General features: G+C 34.7%; 1 protein-coding gene across 9 annotated transcripts in view; it reads left to right on the top strand.

The window, feature by feature from the left end:
- Positions 1-16030, top strand: part of Ralyl (RALY RNA binding protein like) — an 816282-nt gene that overhangs the window by 202680 nt on the left and 597572 nt on the right. The window lies entirely within an intron of this gene.

The following is a 16030-nucleotide window of genomic DNA, read 5'->3' as shown; positions in this document are numbered from 1 at the left end:
GCATCAATGTGGAAACTTCATTCAGTACAGCTAAGTGCTGCTGATGAAACCTGAGGAATTCCATAGTCGCTGTATGGATGACTGTCCAAAGGCATTTCACAACCTATGAAATGTGAACGTCTGTGGAAGCCTGGAAGGAATTAGAAGACTTTACTCTTTATCTGCAATGTGGAAGTAAGATGGGAGGGTTAGTACAGATTAATTAACAGTGGAGCCTTACATTATCAAATGTTAGAAACATGATAAAAGAGGTACTTAAGTACCTCTTTCTGAGAAATAAAAAACAAGGTTAAAAATCCCTTAAAGTTGAGATTATAGTGAGAGATGAAACACCTAGGTGAAAAGCATGATCCATGTTATCTAAAGTAGGTGTTAACTGGGTCCCTTATCCTTTTGTCCTCCACACAGATGTCCATTGATAACTCATCAAAGCGAATTCTCTCCATCCACATTCTTTCATGGGCTGCTATATGTCAAGAGGAGGACTTATTGTATCTGGTCATTTAATATAATCTCACAAAACTGATATTGGCTTAAAGGTATAAATATAATTTTATTTCTCACTATGAATAAATATTAAAATTTAAACACTTTAAATGAAGAAAATTGGTCATAATGGCATTTTATGCTATATTTTACTGTGTGTCCCTTAAGCAAAAATTGCTTATAATTCACTGTCTGAATCATTACCTACATTGGATCTTTTGTGACTTTGAGAGCTTAAATTTATTAAAAAAAACAGAACATATTAGCAGTAATTATATATTTTTCACTTAATATTTAACATGTTGAATATGTTTGATTATATTATTTAATTTACAAGATTGAACAACAAATTCCAATGTTCCTGAAAGCACTTCTTTTTGAAATTTGGTGCCATAACACCCAGGACTGATTTGAGGAAATGCATCTCCCAGCAATTGGGTGCTCTATTTTAAAACAAAAACCCTTGGAAAATGTCTGCCCTTGTGAAGAATAGGTTTATTGGAAAAACAAGGCTATCAAATGCCTCTGTAGTTTTGTAGCTTCCATTTTCCATGTTGAGAAAGCCAGAACCAAGCAGATATTCAGTGAGAGCCCCATGTTGTGGAAGATAGTGAGTCTGTGTTCCCTGCTCATAAGACACTAATGGCTACAGTGAGCAGTGGAAAGTTGTGCCCATAATGTGAAGCCTTCCCTGTGCATTATTTTAAAAATGCTAAAATGTTTCTAACTTTTGGGAGAAAGTTAAGTAATTCACATAATAAGCATATCATGATTTTAAATTTTAAGAAGGAAGGATTAAATAGTATACATGTAGCTGTAAAAATTTATTATTTTTATACAGGTAAACAATATCAAACAAAAATTACTGGGTCAGTTTCAGTGGCAGATATTGAATCCCATCACTATAAAAGAAGAAATATAGGTGTTTGCTCCCTAAGAAATTTGTCAGAGGAAGGGATTGGATTCACCCACATTAAGCTAATCAATCAGAAGCACTGAATCAGTGTAGCTGCAATTTATAATCTGTATGTAGTCATAACAGAAGCTGCATGTATGTAAAAGCCTAGGTGTGAGCAATGAGTCCGGAAGGAACAATTTTAAGGATGTTTTTGTGGTTATCTTTGCTGTGGTTCTCACCACCCAGCTTCCTTTGCAGAATATTTTCAAGCCTGAATCACCTGCATTCCCACTGAGTCTATAAAGTATCCATTACCCTTCCATTAAGATCATTTTCTACTTGAGCTATAAAGAGTTATTTTCCATTTTTTCCAACTAGAATATTGACTGTAATCCACATACAATACTGGAGCCCCTCTGGTGGATCCATTCTGTCCTAGTTTCTACCATGAGCCAAATCCTAATGAACCCTATGATCTGTTATTATAATAAACTTCTTGAAGCCTATAATTATAATGTACCATGTCTTCAGTTGTTTACAGGGCAAAATAAAGTACATTGTAATATTTAGTGAACACCTCTTTCAAGGAAAAAAAAAGAAAAGATGCTGTTTTTTGTAATATGACTCAATGTTGTCTTGCCCCTAACAACAAAATTTTCTTATAATACTGTAATGTTTCTAACAGAAATATATCCCATTTTTCTTGTAAAATTTGGACATAGTGATAAAAATGGTACAACACATGTTAATCATGTTTATCATTTTTAATGAATTTGATTTCTAATGATTTCAGCTGTTTTATGTAATAAATAGGAATACATATTCAACTTAATTTTCCAAAGTGGATATAAGTTGTTTTTAAAGATAATGCTACGAAAGATACATTTACAAATACTAAGTAGTAAATAGAGTATAAGAACCTCTTCATCAAAATCTATCAAACCGATTTTATAAATGGTCACGTGACCAACATTTGGCTGCAAAGCAGTAGGAAGTCATGGATCCGCTGTCCACTGAAAGCCACCTACTTTTGTCCCGTTGCCCTCTTAACTAATGGAGAAAAAAATAGGTTGAGAGATGGTGGTAATTTCAGAAAAGACAAAGCTGCTAGAGTTCTTTTTAGGAGGACTAATAAGTGTGTTTATAAATGTACATATAGGATACATTTTAAAGTCCAGTCATCCCTTACATGGATGACACACTAAAGACCACTTAAACTTTAAGCCAGCATATCATGGCTATATTGTGCAGAACTTTGCCAAAAATGGGGGAGAGGGGAGAGTAAAGCAGACACTTAAGCATGGAAAACTATGAACTAAATATCCATGTTGAAACAGTTTAATTTAACATTTCACAAAAGAACTGACAGTGTATAGTAAGTAAAATACACAATTCAGTAGACCATACTGAGAGTTTCCAGGTATGCCAAAACATTCAAAGTGGAGCTAAGGGAAGAAAATAAAATCATGCCAGTTTTATTATGCAAACACATTATGGTTTGGAAGGAAACAAGTGTGTGAGTTCAGAGTTTATTTCATGGCTGCTGCATGAAAGGAAACTATTAGCAGAGAGGAAGGATACTAAAAATCTAGTTCAGGGTAGCTGGCTCATGCATAAGGCATGGCCTTTCCTCTTGAGGAGGCAGGGCTCTTGGCATGGTGTCAAGAAAAAGCTTCAAAATTAGTGGAATGAAAGAAACCTAGTTCCTAGAACTTAGTCATAAACAAAACAAAACAAAACAACGAAAACAAAAACAAAACATAAAAAACATACCTAAGGCAAACAGACCAACGCTGGAGCCAGAATCTGTAGAATCGTTTGACCCTGGTGTTTGTGAATTTCTTCTTCGCTTATATATTGAAGGCAGCTTCCTATCTTTTCTTGAAGTGTTTGTTTCTGACACTGGGGTCAGAAAGAACCTGAATTTTCACATTATTGAACCTGTAGAAGAGTGGACTTATGTATTAAGAAGAACATTCTGGTTCAGTCAGTTTACCCTACTTGGGTGTTATATATGATTTTTAAAATATGGTGAAGCTGAAATAGAACCACAAAAAGAAAAATCAATGTTATATATAGTATAGAGGAGAATGAAAAATACTCTGAAATGTAGTCTCTTAGTAATAAGACATAATATTACATAAAACAATAGCAAGGCATGATGACTGAGCAATATACACCCTCCAAGTCCTAGAATCATGCATCAGCAGACCTTAGATTTTTCACCTCAGGTACCGTGAGTAGTATGAGCTGCTGAGGAAATGTGACTCCAGACCCATACCTAAGAAAATTCAGGATACACTGTCTGAATAAATCAGTTTTGTCATCTTCAAAATGTGGTGTACAGTAATCAGTAGTTAGAGTTTTAAAGGGTTTGAGTTAATGAATGGTAATTGTATCTATTAAGGAATGAGTTATTAAGGACTGTTGCATAGGTGGCTTAGTTAGACAGCTTTACACTTAGTGATGCATCACTAAGAACAATTGTGTTTTCTGGCAACCATTTTCCCTGCTTTGGGTAGCACCATCTTTCCAGGTTAGGAACGACGAGATACTCATAAAGAAGCTATTTTCAAGTAAGTGAGAAATAACATCCTTAGAAACAGCATTTGTTTACATTTTCTTAAAATACAAGTCAGTCATTTTCTGTATTAACACTTCTTAGAGTTGTCTGAGCCCTTTATCCACCCACTCATCTCTCTAAGTAAATACCATTATTTTCATACAAGCAATTGACAATTCAGAACAATTCCTTCCAAATAAATATCAAAACTCCAGATGCATAAATCCAGTGTTTGCTGACCTTAAACATAACACAAATCCCAAAGGGTAGAGAAATCCAAACAAGTCATAATTACTGACATAACTGGAATTGTTGCTGTGTACCATCTGCAATAAATACTGTTTGAGTATATCAAGGAACTACTTTTTGTGAGTTATTTAAAGAATTAAGCAGAATAATAATAAAACTAATTGAATGAAGCTTCTAATAAAGTGTTTATTTAAAGCAGTTATAATTACTTCATTTTCAAAAGTACACTTTTAAAAGTATTCTTCTGTACAGATGAACTACATTTTTAATTCCTCCTAAACGTTCATGGTATTAACCAGATTTCCACTTAATATTTATCATTTCAGATCAGAATTTATGCTTATATTCTTTTATGGCTTGAAAATTGTCTTTAACCATGCCATATTTTAAAATGGTTAAGTGACTTTACATCACAATGTCACCATTCGGTGTCTTAACTTGTATTTTTAAGTTCACAGAATTAAATAACGCTGGATATTATTTGCTATATTTGACTTCCTCAATATTTACAGCTTATAAATAAGATGATCTCCCATCATTACCCAAACACTTGAGACTTGAATATGATTAATTTTCTAGTACTGTGCACATCTCAAACGTATATGAAGAAACACATACTAGTTAAATCAAATTTTATGGCCGCCAGCATCTCTCTTGATGCAGGGGTGCAGTTAAGAGAGAGTGGGGAGTGTGCTCAGTGGAATTCCCTGCTCTGTGCTAAAGGCATTCACTGATTGAGTGAGTGAAATGTAAGGTGTCCAGCGATCTCTTTTACAATAGAAGGGGGAAAAAGTAGAATTATGAGGCTTGGACGGCCCCCACAGATCCACCTCATGTGTCTTGTTCAGATCCTTTCTTTTTCTTCACTCTAGAGAAGATAAAGACTCTTCCACCTGCTTTCAATTTCCTCTCGTATGGCTTCTTCACGTGAATGCAGTGTTTGTGTTGATGCAGTGCTCTACATGCCAGACCGTGATTTCTAGTTGAGTGTTTACATTTTTCCTCTTACTTACATTACGTTTTGCTCTTGGAAACTTCCTATGATGTTTCCTTTGCATTTGGTTCCTTGGTTACTGTTCCAAGTGTAGCTGCATGCCCTACAGGCTATGGGCATTTTCAGACCAGCTTCCCATTTGAACTAGGCTTCATTCCTAGAGAAAGGAAATGTTTATATTGATCCAAAGAAACAACAGTCTAATTTCTTTGCATAGATTTTAATTATTAAGAAATCTCATTGTTGAATATGTTGTGGAGATAAAATTACATTACACCTCTAATGTATTAATTAGCCATAATTATCTAATTGCAGCATCACCAATAATAATAGTGAGAACAACAAGGATCAAATGAGACTAAAGTGCTTTGACAGATATAAATACAGTGGTTTATGTCACTATAAAACTTTCACTCGCATACATAGTTATAAAATCTATGCTTATAAATAAATATTAAAATCTTATAAATAAATCTTGATTATAAATAAACTAAAAGTTTCTATATTTATATTGTAGTGACAGGGTATTTAGTTTGTATACTGACATTATATTTCATATTTCATGCAACTCAGTCAATATGTCAGTATTTTAAATTGTCCAATGATGATTTTCATAAATAAAAAGGTTTAATTTAAACTCTATACTTCTTAAATATATAAACAAATATTTCCTTAATTTGTTTTAATAATGTGTTTTAAGGTGTTAAAATTGTTTTTAATAATTTTCCTGAAAAACCTGATATCTCAAATTTTTGACAGAAGGTGTTTTGCTTGTTGTTTTTATTAGGTGCTTGGAAGTTTATTGGTGGTATTCCATGTGATTCCCAAACTACCAGATAAACTACCAGATATTCATATAAAAGAAAAATAAACTTTGAAATTTTACCTGTAGTTGAGTTCTGTCCTGATAGCTTTTTTGTCATAAAGGAAGCTTTTCTCTTCTAAATTTTTGGTTTGTTTATATAAAGAATAGAAATTACCCTGCCCATTTTCCTGCCTTTCTATACTCTTCATTCAAAATAATAATTGAATCCCAACATTTCCTCCTTTAAAAATATGCAATGTTGAGGCTGTGTCTCAGGACTTAAGAGCATGAATTCTTTGGCAGAGAAAAGAAGTTAAATCCCCACTCTCCATGTCAGGCAGCTCACATCTGCAGTTTTGTCTCCAGGCGTTCCAACATCCTTTTCCGGCTACTGCAGCTGCCGATAGACATCGGTCACATGTCACAGACAGACAGACACACACTGAAATATCCTTTCCTGGCTACTGCAAGTGCCAATAGACGTCCATCATACGTCACAGAAAGACAGACAGACAGACACACATACACACTAAAAATAAATCTTTAAAAGAACATGTAGTCTCCATAATGTATGTGATCTATAAGCTGCCGTTCAGAGGTACATGTCCTTCTTTTGTGTGTTCTATAACTGTGAGTGTCCCAGAAACCTTCCTCATTAGGAACAGACTTTATATCTAGAACAAGGAGGTTTGAATTTGAGCAAAAAATCAAAATCATTAAGAAATTTCACTATTGGTGCTATTGGTGTAACACAACTCTTGTAATCCTTTAATAGAGCAATCATTGTTATTGAATTGTTCTATTATCAGCAACAACAGATGGTCTTCCCTTATTATCTGTAGTCTCAGGCCGAGAAAGATTCACCAGCAAGTGAAAGATTCATTCTGCCTCTTTGAAGTACAGAGAAAAACAAGGAAGCAACAAGGTACCTATGTTTTCCTAACTGGAATTTCGCAGTAAACAGAAATTATAGGTGTTCAACCCTTGTCTTCTTTTTATAAACTTGGGAAAAGCTTTGACTTTTTAACAACCAGTGGTGGTTGTTAAAAGATGAGAAAATTGATTTACACCATTTTTAAGAGGGTCTAAGCTAGCTGTCCCAGAGGGTCCTAGAGGGATGCACAATTTTACAGTGGCAGGAGCTGAGGGTCAGAGCTTGAGGATGAACCAGAACAGAAGAGTCGGCAATATACCATGAGTCAGATGAGACAGAATCCACAAAAAGAAGTCCTAACTTTCAAACTCAAGATTTTAGGATTCATAATGGAAAAGGAGAGTTGCGGAAGCCAGGAGGACAATTGAGGAAGATATAAAAACGAACTTCCCTGAGGGGAAGTAAAGATTCTGCAGGCATCTATGTTCCTCCACTCTCAGTGAGATCATTTGTGCATCTTCCTTCACAGAAGTTATATTATTCCCTCCTGCTTTCCATGAATTTTATATGTTGCTTTATAAGCTTAGGTCTTTAACCAACTGTGGATTGCATTAGTATATTGTAAGTACTGTAGCTGAGCAGTTTGTTTATTGTAGTTTGTGCCTGCCTTCCTTTTTACCTGAAGGGGCGAGATCATTCCACCTGTATTCTTAGGTCGGTATCCTCGAACTCTCCCTCCAGTGTGCATCCTTAACTACTGATCTTTACTGTTACCACTTTTTCTGCATAGAAGTGTACTTTTGCTTCTTTCATTTCTCCATCTTTCATTTACTATCAAATTTATCAACTATTTCATTTATTTTTATTAAGTCTTTTGAAGTAATAACAAATTGTGGATCTCCAGGGCTTCAATTATTCCCCACAGTGTTAAATAAGCAGAAATTTCGGATGACCTAATTACTAAGTTGATTAACCTGTTTCTATCTCTCATCCAATTTATCCTTCTTGATATATTTAATGTGCTCTGCTGTCTTTTTGATACTGTTCCATGGGTTATTCTTTTCCTCAGTTTTTTTCTATTTACCTGATCAATATTTCCTATGGCCTTATTTCTTGTAGTTCATCCTTCTAAAGACACTTCATAGGAACAGGAGAGATCTTCTTTTTAAAAAACAAAAGCAAAATACTATAGATTATGCACATTATACTTGGAAATATAATCTCTGTCTATTATGGATGGTGAATACTTCTGAACTATGGTATGATAAAATACCATTGATAATGTACTTATTTCTATTGTCCATGTTTTCACTTTCCATCCCTCCAGTAATGTTTATGAAAATTGCACATAGCAAAGAAAGAAAATGAATGTGAGCTAACAAAATTACATTTCTTATCTAAAATTCCTTTTTAAAACTGTATCTTCAACAAGAATTGTACATTCTTTAAGCTTAAAACTCGCAAGTTAGTGTTCACCTTGTAAGAATCTGTATAATACTGCTGTATGAAGAAATGGCTTAGTGGATTGTTCTATGAAAACTTGGATTGTGAGACATTTGCAGGTTAATTCAAGATTACTGTAAAAATTTTAAGATTTAGCAAAAATTAACATAATTTATTTATTCAGTTCATGGATTAAATAATATTTTAAAGTATCTTGGACCAATTTTATGTTTATAAGAATAATTGTGATTACAATTAAAAATTAAATAATATCAAGTTCACAGTACTTCACAGGCATAAACAAAATGTACTATATAAATCATCCTGTCTTCAGCTGTCAGCTTGAAATGCCCAGAATCTCACCTGTCTTCATATTTTATGTAATGAGGCTTCCATGGTCACCATGTTTCTATATGCAAAACAGAAACATTCATCCAGTCTATCTGATTCAGGAAGCAAAATTTTATTTTATTTGTGAGGGTCCTTCAAGCTAAAAATGGATCAATCTACTATTTTATCTTTGAGACTTTACTTGATTATCTGAATTTTGAGTGCCTAAACTTGTTTCCTTCATAGTAACAGCTCAAATGTTCAGCGAGGGCAGCAACTCTGGGGCCTTTCTGACAGCGCATGCTCAGCGTTTCACATGTTACTGGCTTCCTATCGACACATGCAATTATTTTATTTTTGATTTTACATGTTTACTAAATAAAGACAATCTTGGCATGGCTTCATGCTCAGGAGTGTCCGTAACTGCCAGAAGAGGTAGGTTCTTCTCAAAGACTTTCCACATAACTGAAGATGCTGATTCACCCATGGACCCCTGTGAGATGTACATAATTTACATATTTCTTGCACATCACAGAGGATAATGAAGCAGGTAAATCTTTGAAGAGTCAGAATAATAGAAATGGCACTTAACAGAAGACTCAAAATGTTTTCAAAAGCAGAGGAAACTTTTTTCACATTAGCTGAACCTGAACATTAAGGGCTGAGGCAGGAAAGAGCATAAGGTGTCTAGGAAATTAGAAAGTTACAGCTGAGCAAGTTTTGAAAATGAGAGGCACATTTTACATCCTTTAGATGTAAAGGGCTTATAGAAAGCCAAATTTCTTAGAAACATAATATAACAATATAAACAAAAAAATCAATTGAGTGCTGTAGTATCGAAGGGTAACTCAACAGTGTGCAAACAAAGCACTTCGTGGAATCCATAAAAAGAACCAGTAACCATCTGAAGGGACAGTAGGGAATAGCTGAGAGACTGATCTCATATAACAAGTGGGCCATATGAAGCTAAGTGTGTCTAATCTGTTTAGTGAGCTAGAGATAGAGAAGAAAATTAAGATGATAAATATATCAAATGCCTGAAACGCAAGGAAGAACTTACATTCTATTATGCAAAATCTTTCCCTAAGTCTTCCACCACAGAAAATGTTCTCAATGTGTTTACCCTTTGTACTGCTTTCTTTGGGCAAATTTTCATTTGGGAAATTTCATTTCATCTCTACTAACTCTCATTTTTCTAAAATGTTTTAATTCTTTTTATTCCAAGAACACCAAAATGCTACAAAATCACTTTAGATATAAAATTGGCTGTTTAAGCAAGAGAAAGTTTCAATGTCTTTAAAATGAGGATGTGAATTCTTGCCTACGTATTCACCTTATATTGTTTTAAGGTTCAGAAGAGATGATGGATAGCAAAGTACTTTACAACCGAAAAATTCTTTACAAATGTGAGCTGTCATCATTACCTTTCTGCCATGCCCTGTGTATGAACCCAAAACAGTTCTCGGCTTTCGTTTGTCATGTCATTCTTCTGATTCTTGTAGAGCATGTCCCACAAGATTTTTATCATCAGACTATTTTAATCAACAACAAATGCATTTTCTTGAAAGCTTAATATTGTTTCTATTGCAAATATTCTTTGAACTCTTGAGGAAGCCTAATATGCATTTCAAGGGCCATTATACTTTCAAGGGTTTTCTCCCTATCTCTTGCATTTCATAGCTACATTTTCTACATATTATGTGGGTTCAATGAAAGTATTTCATCAGGCAATGTGCTGTATAAAAACTTAACTGTTAAATCCCATTCTTTCTCCCCACTTCATCTCTTCTCATTTCTGAATTTAAATTCTCACATCACCTATGGGCTCCATTTGGTGCCACCTGTTGGTCATAAGAATGAAAACTAAACATTGAAGTTTTTGTAAGGCAAAACATAAGGTGTTTACCTCCTTATTTAGTGGAGCTTGAAATTACACATTGGTAGGAACCCAGCTCAAAAGTTGTTGAATCATCCAGTTGCCACTGTTTTTAATGTTTTTTATATCTCTCTTGCATCCCTTTTCCAAATTAGTATTACTCCAATGCTTACAGGGTTTGTTTTGGCCTTTGACACAGTACCAACCAAAGGGTATTTCAATCCCATTGATATATATACATTTCATTAATACCTCTTCTTCCCCGGTATATATGAGAACACTTTACTTGTATATAATCATACACTCCATTAAGACATTCTGATTTTAGTGTGGGGAATAGGAATTCTATATATTATAGGAGACTAATAATACTTTGGAATCTTTTTTTTACTTTGGAAAATTAAAAAAAAAATTAATGTTGACTAGATTTGAATGGTAAACAGTTAAGTTCTGTCACATCCAAGAAAGACCTCTTTAACCAAGCCTTTAACCATAGTTAAAGTGGATTTCATGGGCACAGTAAATTTCAGTTAGTTGATACTATGTTTGCATGATATCTTTAAAAGTAAGAACAGAAGTTGAAATAGAAATGAACCTTCAATTACATTCTTACTTCTCATTCTTTGTGAGGCACAACTTTAGAGCAAAAAAAAAAAAAAAACAGGAACAACAATGTTTATTTATCTTCAGCCTTCAGATCTGCTTAGCTGCTTTGTAGCATAATGAGTTCTATAAAGAACTGTGGAAAGTGTGGTAGGGTTTAGAAACAGCTTTCCATAAAACACACTTCGCTGCCATGTTCTTCTCTGTTCTCCTCTCATGGACTTTCTATATGCCTTCCCCTAATTATTTGCTCCTTCCATCTCACAATTTGATCTAAGAGTTGACAAGTTTCTGAAGCATTTGCACAATGAACTATCACTTTGAAATGATACATGGCCAGGCTGCACTTGGTGGTGTTACATAAACCTAACCTCAAGGACTCTAGCAGCTCTCCCTGTAAACTGGTTCGTACATGGTCCCGAATTTGACTACTCATTTTCCTGTTGGAGTCTGTTAGATTCATGACTAGAGGATATATTGAGGACTAAGAGTCCCAGCTCTTCTTTATTGATACTGCACTGCCTCCCTAGTTGTCCTCATTATATTTCACATTAATAATGCACTTATTTTTCCCCCTTTTTCCCTTGGCAATTACCTAAATTGTTTCAAGTATCTACTTAGATATGAGAGCATCTTATCAAAGCTGGGTCCTGTGTTTTATGTGGATGATGTCACCAAACCACTGCAGATTCATAGATGGAAGAGAGACACTACACTTTGAGAATATGTAGTAATTGCTGGAAGCTCAAACCTGTAATTATTGTTGCCACTCTGAGAACTCTAGTGAAGTCTCTATATTTAGCCTTTGCCCTTATCCATCCAGACTTTCTTGCCATGCTTTTCTCTTGCTCTTTTTTGGAATTTATATTAGAAACAGAAATTGTGAGAATTGCATTAAGAAATTGTATACTATTGCAATTTTAAATGTGTATTGACTTGGTTGTATAATATAAATTAAAAAATAATTGAAATTTAACACTAGTAAGATAACTTTCAATTTTATCTAAAATTACACACTTTTAACTTCAGTTTTTTTGGCTTTGAGCTTAAGGCAAAAGACCTCTGTAGCACCTTGTTCTACATTTCAGTAGAGGTATAGTGAAGGAAATTCCTGAGGAGGATTCCTGGGTCAGAGTTCACAGCCCTGTCTGATGCTCTATCTGGGAACTGTCAAATTTCTGTATTATTCTCTCTCTCTCTCTCTCTCTCTCTCTCTCTCTCTCACACACACACACACACACACACACACACACACACGAGAGAGAGAGAGAGAGAGAGAGAGAGAGAGAGAGAGAGAGAGAATTTATTTATTTGTGGTTGGGTGTTTATGCATGTAGAGGCCAATGGTCTGTCAACTGTCACCTTTGGTTGTCATTTCTTAGTTGTTGCCTATTGTGGATTTTCCACAGTTTTTTTTTCCTCACTTTCCTGAAACTTATGGATTAGTGAGCCCCAGGAAGGGGCTGACTCCACCTCTGAAACACTAAGATAACAGTTAGGTTACATGGGCCCACCATGCCTCACTTTTTGTGTAAGTTCTGGCAGTCTATCATCTCAAGTTCTCATGCTTTCGTGGTAAGAATTTTACCAATTAGCCACATACCCAAACCAGTATTATACTTTTGGTCTCATATGATGTTTTCTTCTCCTCATCCTGTTCTTCACCCTCTTTTTCTTCCTCCTTTTCCTCCTTCTTCCTTTCAATGCTTCATTCTTGTTGAAAAAATTCCCTTTGCTCCAAGTTGTTTTCAGGGGACATTCTCATGAAAGACTACAAGGAATCATTAGCTCATTCTATCATCCATACATTTTAAAATCCCTTTGAAGGTTTTCATCTGGAAGAGCTGCCTTATCTTTCATTCTGAGTGGATTACCCATCTTTTGTTGAGCAGATATCTGGAAGATAAGTATTTCTGAGCTGGTCAAAGCCAGTTATCTGGTAATCTTTGCATTGGCTGTTAATAGAGTCCACGCTGCCTTGCTGGGATTAAGCTGACTGCTGCTGCTTTCCCTTTTTCTTTCCTCTTTTCTTCATCTATAGAACACACAGATGGCTACCTTATCCAATTGATTGGAAAGAGTGCGGATAATCTGTGTAAGTAGAGTATCTGAAAGTGACATGGGAATAACACTAACAGTAACTCATATTTATTAAAATCATTGCTCATGTCAGGCACTGTGGTAGTAGCTTAATGGGCATTATCTGTAATCTTTTTATAATGATTTCATTGAAAGACCTGTTCTCAAAGCCAGAAAGTACTTTTTCTTTCTTCTTTAGCCACATTATCAGATCCACCATTTGATGTATTTTAAGCAGAAATCATAATTTTTAGATCTTCTGTTACAAACAAAACTTAATTGCAATAGTTAAGACTAATTTTTGATTATTAAAATTTCCAGAATGTTCTTAATTCAAATGAAACTGAAACTCAGTATTTTTCATTGGTTTGAGTGTGTCAACTCTGGTTTTCACTTCACAATAACTTTTCTGTTTATTGTATTTTTTCTAGTTTTTCTTAGGAATCTGTACTTCTGTTCTTGGCAGAAGGTGTCTGCCTTGTGTGATGTTTGGGTAGGAACAGTGCCCTTCGTTCACACTGTCCCTAATTCCTGACACAAAAGGCATGTGCTTGGTGGGACACAAGTTCAGGCTACAATAATTAGTCCAGGAATTTCACTGTGGAACTTCCCTTACTGTGACAGGTGCTTCTTTGCAGTTGACTCTTTTTCAAGTAGACATCATTCTGAAGAATGTACAGGACCCAAGGGCTGTGCAGAAATTGACATTACGCTAGCAAATAGAACATGGATTTGCCCTGTCTAATATCTTCCTTCAGAGCCCTATGTTCTTTCTACTCCAGCTGCTACCCAGCCTTCTTATTCTCCAGGAGAAGAGTCTTCCAGGGTTCCCATAGTCCCTCAAATTTAGAACTGGAATTCTGGTTCAGCTTGAACCAGTATTTCTCAACATTGCAGAAGCTGTGTCAGGTGTGTTTTTTGAACATCTGCAGCTGTTGGAGCCAACTCCCTACGTGATACTGGTAAAACGTGTGGAGAGAAGAGAAAACAAATTTCGTTTTTTTTTTTTTTATTTTGTTGGGTCTTGTGACTGTGTTTTCTTTCTTTTCGAATATTCTCTGAAATTCTACTTTTATCAGGCCAGATGAGAAGCTAAATTGTTAGCTAGTGTGACTGTTTGAAAACCTCTTGAAGATAGGCTTGGTAGCTTTACTTTGGTTCTTTATCTTAATGTTATTAATTGTAGAGTGTTAGCTGAAGTAAGAGGAACAGTCTTACTTCAGATCTGATTATTTTTGGCATAGCCATTTATACCCCAAATTGTACTCACAGTGCAAGTTATATTTTCCATGGTTGCAAAGCTTACCTAGGAAAGTCAAAACCTGGCTTACCTAGAAAATATTTTGGTCCAAAATTTAATTCTTTACCAATTGCCATTTTTAGATTTGAGTGTGGTTGATCCTTTGTAGTTGAACTGCAGGATGAGAAATCTAACAGTGCAAATCTTGAGGAATTATTCAAATGTTTACCTCGGGAAAGCTGTATGTTGGTATTGTAGGTATATTGAAGCTTTCCTTGCTTAGTTGACTCCTGTACTTAAGATAGGGCTTATTTATGTTCCCATCCATAAGTGAAAACAATAGTGCCTAGCCCATTGTGTGAACTCATTGCATATTTGTTAAATGAGTAACTGCAGGAACTGAAAGTTAGCTAGTGCTTTGTTCTGGGAAGTAGTGGGTACTGTGAGTTTTGTCTCACGCTTCTATTATGTAGGATTCATTGTTATTTGCCTATCCATAGTTAGTATATATGTTTATATATATATATATATATACATTTTTATTGGATGGCTGCATTTTTCTTATAGGAAACTAGAAAAATTCCAACTTTTGAAAGGAAACTGAATGAGAGTTGAAAATTTAATCAACAAGAACCAATTTATTTTTTTTTCCAATTTAAAAGTGCCAAGTTTTAAGAAAATCTAGAGAATTCTAACTTTATATATAAAATCCTTTTCTGTTCAACAAAAGCCTCAACTTTCTATTGGATTGTAAGTTTAAAATATGCTGATAAGTGGCCTTTGAAGAACAATTTAATACAGAGCAGTACCAACTCCTAAATTTCTTTCAATTCTCAGAAGGAAGAAAGTCTGAATAAATCTTTGGAATTGTTGAGATTTTATAGAAAAACAGTCCTGTCTGTCAGGTTAAATGACTGAAGATTAATTCCTATTTTTTATATAAATATGAATATATTTATATGGATATACAAGGAAATAATTATATATATACACGTTATAGACAAATGTTTGTTGGCTGAATCCTGAATCCTGCAGTAAGGTTTCCATATAAACTTTTGTGTGATAACCTAATTTGAATTTTAGGCACTGCACACTCCTCAAATATATTTGCAGCACAAGGAAAACCTATTTTCTGCATATGAAGCTCTAGAAAATGTATGGCTAGTATGAGAATATGCTGAGTATCCTGGAGAAACTGAGGAACAACTTGACTGCAAGGAAGCACTAGGAATCTCAAAGAAGGATGTACTTTTTTCCCACCATGGGTTTTAGAGGGCTGTTCACAATTTCTTGGTGTTGAAATTAATCAGATGGCATTAGAATAGACATTATCCCTCATTTAAGCTGGGGTGGTAGGCTTTGTTATGATATTTAGAATATTTTAATTTTGCTATGATGATGATAAATAAACTCTACTACATAAAAACCTTTTAAAGTCTCAGGTTTCAAATAACATTCAATATCAATAACTATTTTGCACTTATTGTTTACTTTGTTGGTGTTAAAGATATGCATTCTGGGATGGGAAGAAAAGTAACAGCTTGGCATATTCAAACAAAACATAGTCTTTAATTCAAGAATAGAATTAGT

The sequence above is a fragment of the Microtus oregoni genome, unplaced genomic scaffold, assembly GCF_018167655.1.
Source record: "Microtus oregoni isolate MIOR12 unplaced genomic scaffold, Mior012 000034F_ref0000314, whole genome shotgun sequence".
Taxonomy (NCBI): Eukaryota; Metazoa; Chordata; class Mammalia; order Rodentia; family Cricetidae; genus Microtus; species Microtus oregoni.
The sequence above is the reverse complement of the archived record's forward strand: the minus strand, read 5'-3'. Positions and strand labels throughout refer to the sequence as shown.